The 17,594-nt window shown below is 33.0% G+C and overlaps 1 protein-coding gene across 2 annotated transcripts in view; it reads left to right on the forward strand.

Annotated features, from left to right (window-relative positions):
• LOC130892635 (protein argonaute-2-like) overlaps window positions 1-17,594 on the forward strand; it is a 310,219-nt gene that overhangs the window by 134,725 nt on the left and 157,900 nt on the right. The gene's annotated exons all lie outside the window — the stretch shown is intronic.

A 17,594-nucleotide genomic window follows, 5' to 3' on the forward strand; every position in this document is an offset into this window, starting at 1 on the left:
TATATTATTCTTTCTTTAAGGCTTTTATGCTATAATTATTTTTCAAATTTAGTGAAAATATCTATAACTTTTTAGCTCATATGTTATACAAAGTGAGTTTTATCTATAGAACACCTCAATTATATCGGAAACGGCACGATTTTTATAAATTTTTATGCGTAAGGGTTAGATTATTCATTTTTTCGGAAAAATAATGAACTTTGATGTTATGTAAATTTATTGAAAGTCACAATGGATCGTTTATCTGAAAAAGAACGAATTGATATTTCAATGATATTAGGATATGGTGATAGAAGGCGTAGAAGTAGAAGAAACGTGTGATATCTTTAATAATTCATATCCTAACCGAAATCCAATAACACGATCATACAATTCCTAACAAAAAATAGAGAAATATGGAAGTTACCTCATCAGAAAAAAAGTTGCAATTAATATATTGTATTACATTTAATGGAATCATTTTGATTTTCCTAAAAAATATTATATTCCATTTCGATTAAGAATAAAGGAATCGAAGTGGTGAGATTATGGCAAAATACATCGTAACTTCAGGCTTAGCAATATCACTTCTAGAAGAAAAAAATGAATTTCTTGTAATTATAAACTTCTATCAATAATCTTTCTTATGTTTCAAATGTCCCGTTCTTTATAAAATAATAATATACGGTGATTATAGTAAGACCTAGATCAATTTATAATTGATGGAGGTATCGGCATCAAGCTCCGTTATAAAGGGATGGCCATACATGAAGAATTAAGTCTCCTTCACCACCATCTCTCAAGAACCAATTTAAATTTTTCAAGAGTTTCCCTGTGCACTAATTAACCCTCGAGAGTCCCCGGATATGACCGGATCCTTTGAGATCCAGCTTTCCAGACCTAAATCTGAGAAAAGTACAGGGCCAGCTTTAGATTGAATTTAGGTACAAAATAGGTGGAGATATTAACAATTTGTTATTGTTTTTATGTTGCATTTTATTATTGGTAAGATCTAAGAAGTGGATTGATTAAACAAATATATTCAGCTATTTGCAAAAGTATATAATGCCTCACAATAACACATACAGGGTGTTTCAAAGAAAGGTGATCCCGTCTCTAGGATAGATAGAAAAATATTCATCATCAAATACACAGTTTTTACGATTTCGCTGCAACTACTTGAAACATTATATTGAAATTTTATACGAATATGTTTTTATGTATGACACTCATAGAGGGCGCTAGTTACACGGTTCGTACGAAGTAGAATTGAATTGAATTTTTCAATATTAGATTTATTGAGCAAAATTTCCAGTGAACTTAAATAACTTGTAATTTTACACCAAAAACAAACTCTTGATAAAACTCGATATTGTGTACCGTTTTCGGAATATTTTGATTTGGAAATTATGAAGAAAAAACCGATGCTGGTATAAAGTATTGATTAAATTATTAGTTATTATTATTATTAATTAGTAAGCTTTATGTGAAAATTTTTTGTCGCGTGAACGGATACATTTGAAAAAATTGAGACTGAGAGTTTTCGTTTCACGAAAATCCAGTCGAATCATTATACTGTCTTGTTTGAGGCCTTAATATGAAACAAACAACAATTTGATGATCATGTATTGCGGTTTTGGGACTCAAACGTACTTAGGACCGCAATAGCTGAGTACCCATAATTATATAAGTTTCCTTGTTATTTGTTAAATAAGATCTTTTTGATCAAATTATACTGAGCACTCTGACATGTTATTAACCTAAGGCGAGTATTTATAGCTATTGAACGTCGTTGTTGACAAACTAGGAATGTGAAAGTCCAACAGTTAGCGTAGGGAATGTGGCAAGACGAACAAATAAGTCTTCTCCAAGTATTTGGAGGATACTTAAATCCTTATCATCACAGGCAAGTCCAAGAGCTCATGCTATACGATCTCCCGGTTAGAGTGGATTCTTCTCAAACATTACAAAAAAGGACAGCCCTCAATCCACATTTTTTAAAATGTATTCTTTTGACGGACGAGGCCACTTTTTTAAGATATGTTTAAATCTCATAATGCACACTACTGTGTGCCTCCTAGGTCATGCGATTTTAATCCCTTGGATTACACAGTGTGGTTGTATCTTAAAGAAAAAATTATGCTACAGAGGTAAATTCACCTCAAGAATTGAAAGACAGACTTCAATAATCTCATAGCCGACTTCTAACCGTTTAGAAGATTAATGGATTCTTTAGAAAAAAGGATACATTTGTGTATTCGTGAAAATGGAGGACATTCTGAACACCTACTCTAGTTGAATCCTATTTTGTGTTAATAGCCTTTTTTCGAAATGTTCATCGGTTATTGCTTCATAATTTCAAATAAAAATATTCCGAAAACAGTACACAGTATCGAGTTTTATTAAAAGTTCCTTTTTGATGTACAATTAAATGATGTTTAAGTGGAATTTTGCTTAATAAATCTAATATTGGAAAAGTTATGTTCAATACTACTTGGTACGAACCGTGTAACTAGCGCTAGACATAAAAACTTATTCATTGGATGTATCAGCTTCCAAAACATATTCATATGAAATTTCAATACAATGTTTCCAGTAGTTGCCGCGAAATCGTGAAAAATGTGTACTGAGCAAATATTTTTCAGTCATCTATCTATTCTAGATAGATCTATCACCATTTTTTGAAACACCCTGCATAATAGAACACATTCTTAAACTACAGAAGTATACTATAGTGTTGGAACCAACGTTTTCCAGAGCTTGGGATAGGATGGGGGTTCAATAAAGAGGTCAGCTAGATCACCCGATCTCTCATTTTCCAATGTTTTCATGTCAAGACATATGAAATCAAAAATATACGCCAGTCCGCCTACAAATCTTGCAGAAGAGTGACAGAAAATTTCGACAGGATGAAGATTGCTGACACCGATTGCTTCATGAACAGCACTCCAAAATAGTTGCCATAATTGTATGGATCTCAAAGTTTTAAAGATTCAATTCGTTTCTGAATGTTTCCAGGATTTCGAGCTTCGTCTCATATTCAATAAATAAATTAATTGAATTCAAAATATCTTCATATATCTTTACATAAAGTTTATATCATTTATGAACTATTAGTTCGGGAGCCAGTTGCATATTTTGTATAGTCATTCCGTTCCACCCAATTCTACTTGTCATGACAGAACTCTCCTTAGGAGTGAACATAATGACCTTCAGCTGGTAAGGTAGCGCCGGATCCGTTTGATCCAGGTGTAATGAACTCCGTTAATTCATCTCATTTCGGTATGGCTCAAACTGAATAATATGGTAGATTATATTGTATATTCAACAAAAAAAAAACCTTCAGCTGCAAGTAGGGGGACGGAAAGTCCTTCAGGTGATACGCTGAAGGTCCCCAAGAGTGCGCGCGCGTAGGTACATTGGTATCAGTGTTAGTCGCATAACTGAAATACTTTCTACCCGTGAATTACCAGCTAAATATTCTATTTTTGTTAAATTCGCTATAAAATATCGCTCACTTTAATTTCAGTTAAATAGTTAATAGTTTATTAAATTTATTTATACAGGTAGCTGCTCAGATACATTTCTGATTTTTATAGGGCGCATAAAATATTTATACTTGCTAAAAATTACTGTTTATGAAATTATTTTGAAATTGAAAATTTGTTCACCTTGATAATTATTTGGAATAAGAGTATTTCGTAGTTTATTTTAATAAATAAATTCATGAAAATAATAAATATCAGGCTAAAATTAAAGTATCCGATAATTTATTGTGCATTTAACAGAAATAAAACATTCAGCTGCTAATTCACAGGCAGAAAGGATTTCTGTTAGGCGATCAATGCTATTACCTAACCTAACCTAACCTACTCCCGCGCACTCTTGGAGACGTTCAGCGTATCATCTGAAGCACTTTTCGTCACCCTACATGCAGCTGAAGATTTTTTTTTATTAAATATACAATACAATCTACCATATTATTCAGTTTCAGCCATCCCGGAATGAGTTGAATTTACGGAGCTCAATACACCTGGATCAAACGGACCCGGCTGTAGCTTGCTAGCTCAAGGTCATTGCGTTCACTCCTAAGGTGAGTCCTGTCAGGATAGAATTGGGTGGAACGGAATGACCATTCAAAATATGCAGCTGGGTTGCATATTTGCAATTTTCAATTTTTTATGTTGTCTATTGTTATTGGAGAGATCTGGGAAGCAAACTGACCAAAGAAATATAGTCTAATCCAACTTCGTTAATATATTAGATTTATCTAATTCAGCTAGTTGAAAAAATATATGTTGCTGTTATTAAAATAACAAATATTAGGGGTGCACTAAATACCTTAAATTAAAAAAAAAATAATTCTATGTATTGTTGATACGAAACTGCATTTTTCCATTATAAATTTCAAACTATCGTAGGAATATCGAGTAAATTCTACTGGATCAAATAAGGTCGGTGACAGTTCTCGATAATTAGTTTATCAAAGTAGAAAAATATTGCATGTTATTTAGCCTCGGATATTCAAATTATTTTTTATTTGGAGAAGCAATATCAAAGTGAAGTATGAATGAATTCTTGAAGCCGTTTCTGTAAGGACATCGTCTTAAACTCGGTCGGTATTCGCATGCATGAGTCCGCCGCAACGAGAACCAGAAGAGAAGGCGGATGAAGGATAGAGTCCAAGTCCTGAAATCCGTGATGTGTGGACGTGAATATGCAATGTGGGACAGAAACGAGCTAAGATTAATGGACCAACGGGCCCCGGATTTCTCGGCCTAAAATAACCCTTAGTTATGCTTGGGGGCCACTAGTAGTTAGCAGTCTCCAAGCGATGGTTTTTACCCCCGTATGTAGATTAGAGGACTACTTCCTTTATTACCCTGCATCTTGAATGCTGTATTATTTGCTTTCAGGAAAGATGCTTACATTGCCTTCGGTTTCCTTCAACCAATTTATATAGGGGGTAAATCAAAAAAACATAACAAAACAGTGACATTCGAAATATTTAGTAGAATTCACTACTTGAGAAAAGATGTGAAAGTGGAAATTGTTTTGTGCTAGGGCGTGTACAAATTTAAAAAAACACATAAAGTTAAGAATGTTTTAAACACAGAATAATTAAGTTGGTTCCGAAGTTATTAAGTAAAATTTTTAAATTCTCATTATTTGAGAAGTCATATTTGGTTACATCTCGATGTACTATTACAAGAGTAGTACGTGATAATATATAGGATGAATATTAACTCAATTATAACTTAAATAGAAGTTTCTTCCAAATAAACTCCTCTTCAAAATTAATGTACCACTATGAAGTTTGTATTTGATTATTATTTGAGAAATACTACTTTTATGTTCCATATCTATTATAAAAACATAAAAATTATGGAAATATAATGAACTCTATCAACAAAGAGAATTCCCAATTTACTAAAAAATTTAATAACACGTGTTGGTTCTTCTCAGAGAACTATTGGGGTACGTAGAAGACTAATTTTTCATTTCTGCGCGATGATCACTCTTAAAACTGCATCTTCAATTTAATTTATTCATAACGATTCTTGTATGGTGTGACTGTCAATAAGGTTTTCCAGGTAGAATTTTGCATCAGTTCGAACAGAAATCAGCTTTTTGAGTACCTGAAATCCATTCCCACCCAGAAAGTTTCTATATCACCTCCAAAGAACTTTTTTGGAGAGATAGTATAGTCAAAAAATCGTTCATATTCAAATCTTCACCCAATGTTATAAAGACCATCTGGAGGTTATAAACTCACTCTAGTTTTAACTGTTAACAACATTATTCCAGTCATTGATCAATTTTACCTGCACGATTCTTACTATGTGGTAATTTGTGGTGTTGTATATGTTTTTCTTCATTTCAGCTTCTTTTATTCTTTTTATCCAAGGTTGACGAAGAAATCCTAAAATTTCGAACAGATTCTAATCACTCAGCTTTCTACTAGTACCATTTCCTTGCTAAAAACCTCTTGTCGGAGAAGGCGGTTATCAATTTAACTATTTGACTATTTGTCGAATTTTTTAAATTTAATATTGTTTTAATATGATTAGTCTTTTTAGAACGAAATTGGTACGAACTAACACTGAAACATTTATCAAACTGAAAGAAAGACTTACCTTTTTGAATTAGTTGAATAACTTAAAATTAAACCAACAGTACCAAACTAACAGAACAACTTGACCTTATAGTGATTCGGTGATATTTTTTATAGAAGTGAAAGTATGTTATCTTCAAATTGTTAATGAATATTGCAGCTCCCAAGAAAATAATACTTCGTAATATTTTTTTATATTTAATATTTATTTTTGTGAAATTTAAGAGTGAATTGCTTTATCATAATCTCGAATCAGAGCCGCGATTTGGAATTACCCAAAACTATTGATCGTATTTTGTTAATTTTTATTATTTTCATTATTTAATCCATTTCCTATACACGCAAAAACCAACGCATAGTCGACCCAATATCGAGTTTCCCCATTACTAATTATTGCAATCATTATCTCTTTTTTCAACTGTTCATCGAGTTACGAATAGAATAATGATGGGTCGGTGATTCGTGCACAGGACGTAGATATTTTTATGTGTTGTCCTTTTTTAAAAAAAAAAACACAAAATTCAGCGTATAACTTTTGGTTGCATTTGTAATTTGTGATTTCTAGGAATAAATGAGTTTTATACACTGAAAATCTACAAAAAGTAACAGATTTCATAAGCTAAAATAATTAAAACAAAAGAAGCGAAATCAAATAAAAAAGTGATTCTATCAATCAGAAATCTTCCCAAAAATCCAATTAGTCTTTGTTCTACGTTAAGATGTATTATTAGATGTTTCAATATACAGGGTATCTCACGAGCTTTTGTACATATCCCGGAAACTATTTGAACTACGATATTGAAATTTGCCACTTCTAAACGAAAGTAATATAATATAATTTCTAGGCAATCAGATACTTTTAGAAATCTCAATTTTGTTCCATTGCTCTAAAGATTTTTCTGCGTCTTGATTTGGATTAAACTTTTACTGAACCAATTTCGTCAAACTTTTCTACTAATTTTTTGACAATATATCGTGTTATGGGATTTCGGTTAGGATATAAATTATTAAAGATATTTTACGTTTCTTGTTGACTTCTACGCCTAATATCTTTAAAATATCAATTCATTCTTTTCCAAATAAACGATCCATTGTGATTTTCAATAAACTTCAACAATAATAATTTATTAAAACGTTAAATTTGTTAATGCAGCTGCCATGGCCACCTAAATGTATTATTTTAACTTCTGAGGAGATAAAGCTAAATTATGGCATCATTAATGTTTAGTATAAAAGTTCGCTTATCGCTGTCTTTCTTTCACCATCGGTACTCTTTTTATACCAACACTGACGATTACACTGTCTGACGTGCATTTTGATAACCAAGTCTTGTTTTTCATTGTCCAATTCATCAATTTTCTCGACCTGTCTCTTTAATTTCTATCACATGAAATAGTCTTATCATCCACAGCTTTTCACATTTCCAATCAACTTATTTTAGTTTCATTGCTTGCATGGATCAATTATTTCACTCTAATATTATTTATAAGTTATTTTTTGTACCACATCTAGACAGACACCATTTTTTGTGTTTATTCTCTTGTAATATCTATGTTTGATTCCATTTGAAGGATGTTTCTGCGAGTAAGCAGTATTCCACTAGTATATTTTTTTTTCTAAATGAAGCTTCGTTTCAATCAAATATATTTTTTGTAGTGTAAGAAGTAATTAATTACATAACATTTTCTGGAAGATACTGACAATTAAGTTCATTTGATCATAGAATAAAAATTTTGAGTCGAACCAGTTCTATTTCACCTTTTCGGACGACAATGGGTGTTAGTTCGCGTGAATACAATTAATAAATATGCAGTCTAGTTCACGGTTCGATACGGGCCTTTCTCGTGCTGATTTATTAGACTGCACCGATTCCGTTTTGGTACAAACAAGAAAAAAAAACGAACTGGAAACATACGAACAACGACTTTTCTATGATTTGCAAACGAAAACGTCTCACCCGAATTATTACTCCCTTCTTTGACACGTCACGTGTAGAAAATGTTTTTCTGAAGTTCATTTCAAACTAATTTAAACATTGAAATTGAGTAGATAATTTCTCAATTATTGATCAATGTATGTAAACGATAAAAGTGACAGAAAAATCTGAATGGTGCGGCTGCGTTATTCCCTATCGCTAGACATTTTGCTAGAAAACCGGTTCATCAGGTTGCAGGGAAACCGAAGAAACCTGCAACCCCGACGATCGACAAAGAGTATGTGGGGTGGGTGTGGGGGGTCAGGTTTTATCTGATGGATATGAGAGAGCCGGCGAGAAGTCTGCTGGTAAGGTTGGTTTTAGTATCACCAAAAAAGAGCATTCCTGAAGTTGTACTTCAGTGGAAGGGAGCTTCTTTTTGGATTTCGAGCCGAGAGACCGTAAATTGTTGACTCAAGGAATGAGAAGGATTTCTCTCCTAGCAGAGTAATTTGATTCGATGGTACGAATCACATAGCGGGCTTAGAGGTCATTTAGGCGGCAATGGATGGAGGTTATGTCTGTATTGACATAAATTGTGTTTCTAGGGCTGAATCTACACTTGTATTGGCGGTATCTGAAGCTGGATTGCTCGCAGGCTAGGAGTTTTTTAAAAGATATTAGGGTAAAGAGCTGAAGACGTTTGCTCTATATTCCATAATGGGTTGGATGTATGTTTTATACATTATGCATCAGGTTGAGGGGGTTGGTTTATCCGAAATTACCTCCGAGCGCTTTGATAAGACAGACTCGTTTCAATACTCTGTTTATAGTGTCAATCAAATAGAAGCTCAGCTAAGAGTGTGAGTGAATTTCAATCCCAGGTAGACGGCTTCTCTGCGGATTTTGAACGCCTCTCCCAAAAGTCTCAAGTGGAAGTTTTGGGGTTGATGTATGCGCACGTAGTTCGGATGTTTGAAGATGATGGCTCGATTTTTTTGGGAATTGCTGCACCAATCCGAGAATTGGTCCAGAAGGCATTGGGATTTGATAGTGAGGGAGCGCATGTTTTGGGCGATGAGACAATTGGACCTTTACTGTGGGGTCAAGAGGGACAGTGGTGTCATACATATAGATGATATATAGGAGTGAGGCCAGAATGGAGCCTTGTGGAACGCCGGTAAGGGGGTTGAATATGAGTATATCAATTTTATTGTAGAAGATACCAATCAGATAGTCAGAAACTTCCTAACAAGTCCGGCATGCCAGATCTGAAAGCCTTCTGGACATCCATTAAAATAGCACAGGCGCATTGATGTTGGTTCATTGCTTTGGTCAAGATAGTTTGAGGATTGGTGATGGCGTTGTGCCTGGAGTGTTCGGGTCTGAATCCTAATTGGAGTTTATAAATCAAGATAAAATATCAAGCTATCTTTCAAATGATTAAAGCATGTAGCAGACGTACTTTAAGTGACATTCTGCAACTCTCGAGTCTGTCATTAACAAGCATATTAGGAATGAGCTCTTTATTGCCAAATAGCCAGATATTATAATTTTGAGGATGAGCCACGTATGGTTTTATTTGTGTTCAGTAGGTTGGAATTCTTAATCGGTGATTTATTCTTTTTATTTTTTGAATGATAGCTTGAAGTTTGGTTTCGGACAATTCCGGATAAATGATCTTTGAGCATACAAAAGCTTTGAAGTATTGACGAAGAGCCTCACCAAATTGCTTCAAGAAGTCTAGCCTTATGTTTTCCTATCTGAAACTTGATCCGGTCAGACTGTTAGTGGTGAAGTACTATTACTTAAGAAAACAAAGCATGTAAATTTCATGAATTACCTTTGTATTTCCACTAGAAAATTAACTTAACAGTTTTTGCTGTTACTGCATAAGATTTTAGGTTCCAAAATTTTATCTTCACTTTGAATTGAAGATTGAAATAAGCTTCATAAGTAACAAGGAGTTTAATGAATTCACCACAAATAAAGTAGATAGAGTTAACGTCATCATCGCGGCCTGGTTATGTTCATGCGCATACTACCGAAGCTACCCACGACTCCACACTGCACATTCGTATTCCTTCTAATCCTGTCTTTTGCGTATTAAAAACGTTGCTCCTAAAAATGACATCCAAAATTCTTGAATATTGATGTTTTCCTTGTGAAATATATGCTATAGATAGATGTAGAGTATTTATTTGAAAACAAACCAAGAATATTTTTTAATGACTTGTGTTTTCACCCTCCAATCCACTGAAAACTTTGCACCAAATTTTCACAAACATAATTAATGAACTTTTCAGATCAATAGCAATTAACTCAACATAAAAAAGAGGACTCTAATTATAAATGATTATCAGGATTCCTTTAAAATAAACGTAGTAGTAATTTTTTTCCACCGATAATATCAATTTAGGAGAGATTCAGATAAAATCAATTTTTCGTTCTTCAATACTTCAAACATCGCTTTTAATACGGTTTGTGTTTAAATTTAAGTGGTTGAATTTGAAGTCAGAGCTGAGATTATGATCGCCCTAAAATATTTTCGTACGTGAACTGAAAAAATTCCTTGGCCTAAGTACAAAACGAAATAAAGATCATCGTAAAACATGCAAAGCCGCGCTAAAATATATCTACTTGCAAAACACGGGTAGCAGGAAAAGCAAAGGGTTGCCACAGACAGGAAGATAGAAAATACCTTGTGAAACCACAACACATTGCCAGAATGGAAATAAAAACTTGTCCGAAACAAGTTGAACGTATCATTTTCAGGGGGTAAAGGCATTAGTCAACCCTTCTCACTGATTACTGTAAAGACATGACTAACCACGTATTCTGTTTTCGTCTAACCTTTTCCACATTTATTTAGAAAAATATTAGTTTAAATACGACCATATCGTCGTTGCTCTGCGGAACTCCTTCATGGCACAAAAAATTTGATTTTACATGAGAAAAGTTTAACATTTATTTTTCGGTGATTAAAGTCAACAGAGATTTTTTCCAATATATGGTAACCATTATACAAGTCCAGCGCTTCTTTCCAAAATGTTCATGAAAATAGAACTTTCGTATCAGTTATACTGTAGAAATTTTGAGACGTAATTTTTAAAAGGCGTTATCTAACATTGGGATGTCGCTGAGGGTAGCAGAATCTCTTGTCACTTTTTACTCTCACCGTATTTCTTATTTCTTTGAGGTAAAAATGAAATTTTGCCTTTTCTTCTAAGAATTAATGAACAATTACTATTTCAATATACAGGGTATTCCGGGACTTGATGCAGAAAATTCGGGAGTGAGAAGACGACGTGAAAATAATGCTGTGACTTTCTGTGAAATCTCTCAATCGACCTCTCGTTTTTGAGTTATAGGTCTTCAAACCTGCGAAATCAGAACTTATATTGCAAATTATATATTCCAAATCATGATAACGTATGTCCATGTAGACGAAATAAATAATTCTACACTACAATCAAATAACTCAATTTAAGAACTTGCTTTTTAAAAGCAATTTAAGACGAAATAAATAATTCTACACTACAATCAAATAACTCAATTTAAGAACTTGCTTTTTAAAAGCAATTTATTTAGCAAACTGAGGATTTAATAATTTAAAGTTACAAGTGGTTACACTAATCTGACTGGCGTACTAGACGAATATCAAATTGAATGAACAAAGACGATACCTTAATGGGGCTGAAGTTGAATCTATAAAACTGACAGAAATACTAAACACAGAAAATTTATAGTTACGATAACTTAACGAGGCTAGAGTTCATAATAATAAATAAGTAATTGATGATGATGCGCCGCTGTGGAAAGGGTTGTTTTGGATTACTTAACTCTACTATAGGAAAGCCCATATCTAATGGTTAACAATTTGTAACTTCCACAGGGACATCCTGTACAATCTAAAGATAGCAGAAATGAGTTTTCTAATCGATTTCTTAACAAAAATGACTCTTCGTCAACAACCCCTTTCACATCCAAAAATTGCATAGAGGATTATCAATTACTGGCCTACGCTCGGTGGTTTCTAGATAAACAACGAGTTGATAATACATTTCTGGGAAAGTACTGTTTACTCATGAAGCTGGTTTCACACGAAACGGTTTTATTCATTCGTATAATTTAGATTTATGGGCAGAAGATAATCAACAATTCAAACAAAGAATCAACATTGATTTGTGGGTAATAATTTAGTAGTTCAATATTTTTTTGATAATTACCTGAATCGTCAGCGATACTTGGAATTCCCCACCTATGTAAAGTGATGTTTTTTTAAACAGTCGCAGAGACATATGGTTCATGTACGATGGAGCCCTTCCCCACTTCCTAAATGGTGTAAAAAATCATCTTAATAACAATTCTCCTAATAGGTGGAATGGTGGAATTTCCTGAATTAAATAGAATGAATCCATTATTTGGAGTTATCTTAAAAGCTTGGAATCTGCAATATCGGCAACATCGATAAAATGAACTTACATTCGGACGCTATGAGGCTATGAGGCAGAATCTTGGATTGCTCTTCCATGTTCAAACAAATATTCTCCGTTTAAACATTAACATTTATCATAGTTTCTTTTTTCGTTTTTATTTGATCATTTGAAGGCTAACCAACTAAGTTTTTGAACATTTGAAAATTGAAGTAAGTAACACGATGTTCGACAGTATGAAGTTCAATTATAAATGTTTGATTTTATTTCAATACCGTCTGTAAGTATTTTCAATAAATAATTACAATTTATGATAATTTCCTTCAGAATGTCTCTTTATGGCGAACGATTTGCTTGGCATATACAACGATCTATAAATCTACTTATCTCCTAAACCATAAATTTTATCAAGTTAAGTGTAAGTGTAAGTGTTTGTTGAAAAATCGATTCAAAAACTCATTTTTTCTAGCCTTAGATTGTACAGGTTGCTTCTGTAAAACTTACGGATTGTTAACCATGGGGCAGCCTTTCGAATTCTAGGGTCTGCTCATGCCCAAATATGTATACTTACTCGTAAATATAAGTCCTGATTTCGCAATTTCAAGGGCCTATAACTCAGTAACAAGGGGTCGTATGAAAATTTCTTCCATGTCACAGCATTATTTTTACGTCCCGAATTTTTGGAGTCAAGTCCCGGAACATCCTGTTTAAAGATAATTTATTCTAATTCTTGCAAAAATTCATCAAATCTTTACCAAAGTTTGAGATACATAGTAGAGAAATAAGTACTGCAATTGAGGATTGATATAAGCATACATTTTCTGTTTTTAATGATTATTAAGATGATCGTAGATCCAGATATATCCAAGAAAATTCATGGTATAGTTTAGAGTTCAAGATAACTTTATACAAATGAGTGATAGATGAGAATGATAACAATAGAATAAATTTTCTATTTGTAATTCTGTCAATTTGGAAAACGACAGTCTATGTCCAAACCATATTTTTACTTGCACAAAAACAATTCCTGAATGATATCTCCCAATTTGTTTAGACATATAAGCACGCTATGCAAAACAAATAACCGTGGGAAGTAACGATTATGAAACAATACGTAGACGTAAACGGGGATTCAACTCGAATAATCACAGGTTAACTACGTAATCTGTACTGGTATCTCCCATTACCAATTGCATTAATGATTTTTAAATTTAGGAGTAATCTACATTCGCGCTTTTCCGTTTTAAGATATAACACACTTGTACTATTTACGATATTGTAGTTTTCATTTGAAGTAATTTTTAATGAATATATCATTAATTTTATAAATTACGTAGGACAGCAAAGAATTTTTTATTTCTGCTTTAGTTTCCGATGCAGAGTTGAAATTAGCTTAGATACAAAAATATATTCAGATTTTGTATACATAATATATAATTTCTAACGCCAATTGAGAAGAAATACGTGGATTTAAGTATTACATACAAAATATATAAACTTTGGTCACTATTTTTAAACGTCTTCCTAGTATGAGTTCAGTAAGATAGCGTAGAAGTCGAAAAAATAAGTTTTTTGAGGGTTTATTTCCGAAAAAACGACAGAAAAAATCGAGATAAAGAAACATGATTTTATTGAACATACGAATAACTGTTGACAATCATTTTTTGAAGCGATTTGTTTGAGAATAACGCCTGTGCAGCGTTTTTGCAACAACCTATCCTTCTCTTCCCTAATATCTCCGGTAATTTTCTTGAATATTTCCAATAACGAATAATTCATTTTTGGCCCAATAGTGCTTCTCTAAATTTGAAAGTGAAAACTTGCCTAAAAAGTCGTCAGATAATTGATAATTAAAAATACTATGTAATATAATGAGCAAATTCAGTTTCAAACAGTGCATTTTCATGCATATTCAAAATTTCAGTCAATAGGTTGACAATTGTTTGAGTTATGAGTCGAGCCAATCTAAAGACTGCAGTATTGAGATAAATGCATTTAAAGTTTTGAGTAGAGGAAAATCTTGAAAAATTTTGCAATACCGCTGAATTGAGATATCAATAACCAAGTATTAAGGGCTTTTCTCGGACAGAATCTTTTAGAACATGTTTTTTAAGGTCTTATGGAACGATTTTTCGAAAATTATAGAATGTCCTAATGCCTTAAGATAGTCGGAGTGATGGCAATATTTTTTTTTTCTTTTATTACGTTCGATCGAAATCAACATTGGACATTAATTTCGTCGATAATTGATACTTTTTCAATTTCACTATGGGTTTTTTTATACAAGTGAGAGATTCTTTGAATATATCCTTTTTATCAATGCATCTTCTTGATTGATGCAATATTCAATTCTATCATTTCTTAATGCATTATATGACACCCACATTCTCATATATTTATAACTAATACACTGTTAGATCCTTCCTGCAAAGGTTCTATTTGTATTAACCTGAATATCCCAATTTTTGAAATGTTCTATGAGTTTTCGGGCCATACATTCGATTTTCTCATAGTCTGTGAAGTATAAATATTATGAATAAATCAGCATTCTCATATCTCAATTAAAAGGACATTCTTTTTACGGTGTTATTTTTTATATTTGTATCAATATTCCTTTTTATAACAGCATAATTGCTCTTGTCAAATCTATTCTCTTGTATACTTTCGTAAGTTTTCTAGTCTAAAAATTGTAAGATGTCCACAATCCATCATCGTTGCTTACAGACGTTGAAGCGAACATGCTGTCCACGGTATCTTTCCATATTTTTCCTTCGATGCTTGGAAATATTTCAAATCTTTCATCAGGATGACACCTTCATAGATGATTTTCCAGGATTGATGGATGTTTTCATAGAGTCATTGCTCAAAACTTGATTTTTGTTGGAAGAAAACCAAATTGTGAATATTCAACATTGACTGACCTGTGAATAAAAAGAAAATTTTGTTTTAGTAACTTTAAGGCGATCTAACTTCATAAGATATAATAGCTATTTAAACAGAATATGATTATGAAACCAAAAATTGAATAGTTTCACACTGAATATAAATGTAAATAACTTATTTTTATTCATAACATGAGTAAGTTTGAACAAATCTAAACCCTAATTTACGAATTCCATAATTTGCTTCAAAACAGATTGTTTTTTGATATAATTATCTAAGTGTTGTACTAGTTGTTCAGAATGACCAGCTTACTATTTCTATTCAGGAATTGTTATAAATATTTTATATATGAGGTCTGGCTATTAAATAACGAGATTGGTTACGAAAAAGGGTTTTACTATAAAAATTATTCTACATTCGAATTCTTACCTCCTTTATATTCCCATCCCCTCATCACACACCTTTCAATACGTTTATTTCATTGATCGAGGTAGTGCTGGAAGTTTCCTTTGGTGAGTGCCTTTAGGAGCTATGCGGTTTTTTGCTTTACCGTTTCAATCGACTCAAATCAGGTCCCTTCTAAGGCAAATATTTTCCTAACTTTTCAAGGAAGTCTAAGTAGACCCGTTAAGGCAAGAGCTTTTGGTCAGGAATCCGATTTTTTAGTATCAACTTCGCACAGACTTTTGTCATGTGTAATTCCTCGTGTAAAATTTTAATCGTTTCTTCATCGGCGTTTACAGCCTCGGCAATCATTCGAATGCTGGACGATCAGCACGCAAAATTTGGTTGATTTTGGTCACTGTTTCCGGAGTTGGAACAGTCACAGGGCGATCTGGGTGCTGATCATCTTCAGTGCTCTGTCGGCCCTCATTGAAGCGCTTACACCACTCAAAAACACGCACACGAGATAGAGAATTGTCCTCAAAGGGCTCTTGCAACAATTTATATCACTCAGTCGGAGTTTTTTTCAATTTAACAAGAAATTTGAGATTTATACTCTGCTCCCAATGATAGAGGATGAACTGAATAGCATAATTCTCATCATCATTATCATCCAGCTGGGATTTTGCCAATACTGAACTATGTCTTGTGATATATCCTGCATACCTCAATCATGGTGTTGTTAATTCCAAAATAGCTTAATTCTGTTTGATGTTTTTAAAAATGATACTATTTCCATTTTGAAAACTATTTAGAACACTAGTTTCCTATAAACAATAAGTAAATAATTTCGAAATATGTTGACCAAAATCCAAACCGATAAGTTTTGATCACAGTATCAGAGTAGAGTGGAATTGCGAGCTTGAGTATTCTAGTAAGTGACAACGATATTTTCAATCTCCACAAAACCTATTTTTTGCTGTTACCAACTTATCATAATGGAAGTTGACTTGATACGCTCGTGTTTTCTTAGAGAAACACTTTACTATCCTATATCTTATATGTCTCCCTAACTACTATTTCCGTTGTCTTGTCAGGACCTTTCTTCCATCATCGCCACCACCGTTCTGTACGAGTCCTTCTGTCCTTACGTTAATAGTCCAGGGTAAGCAACTTTCGATATTAAGGAAGTGTTTCACTTCATGTTATGTCATTTGCATGATTTTAGACCTTTCTTGTGGGTTTAGCACCCTAATCCATTCGCTAACGTTATCTCATCGGAATTGTGTGATTCTGGAAGGTAACTGTAGATATTGTCTAATGCGGTGTTGGAACTAAATAGGAGAAGGAAAATATACTGGGTGAAAAACGTCGATTCGACGGATAAATATAGTTCTTTCATTTACAATTAATAAAATTAAAAAGCTTTATATATTGGTCCAGTCTATGACGATAGTATGAATATTGGAACATGCTTCAGACAATATATTTGTGCTATTGTAATGGTAGCATAAATATAACCAACGGTTCCAGAAATTCCGACTCAATATTAAAGTTTGATTTCTGATATTGCGTTTGCCATATTAGCTCTATAGGATTGAATATGCAATAAGTTGCCGATTTTCTACTATCTTTGGTGTAATCATCACGCGCTTAACAATATGTGTTCAACATCACAAATTAGGACTTTGGCAGTATGATTTCAATCCATATAATCTGCTTATTTTTGCTTTATAACTTCCTTTATATTATCTGTAAATAATTCCACGTATTAGATCTGATAGAGTTCTGTCGACAGCTGTGTTTTCCAAGTCTATTTATCGAAGAAAAATAGTAAACCAAAACATATTCACCCATAGTGCACATAGTGAACAGGTTTGAA

The sequence above is a fragment of the Diorhabda carinulata genome, chromosome 4, assembly GCF_026250575.1.
Source record: "Diorhabda carinulata isolate Delta chromosome 4, icDioCari1.1, whole genome shotgun sequence".
In the NCBI taxonomy this organism is placed as follows: Eukaryota; Metazoa; Arthropoda; class Insecta; order Coleoptera; family Chrysomelidae; genus Diorhabda; species Diorhabda carinulata.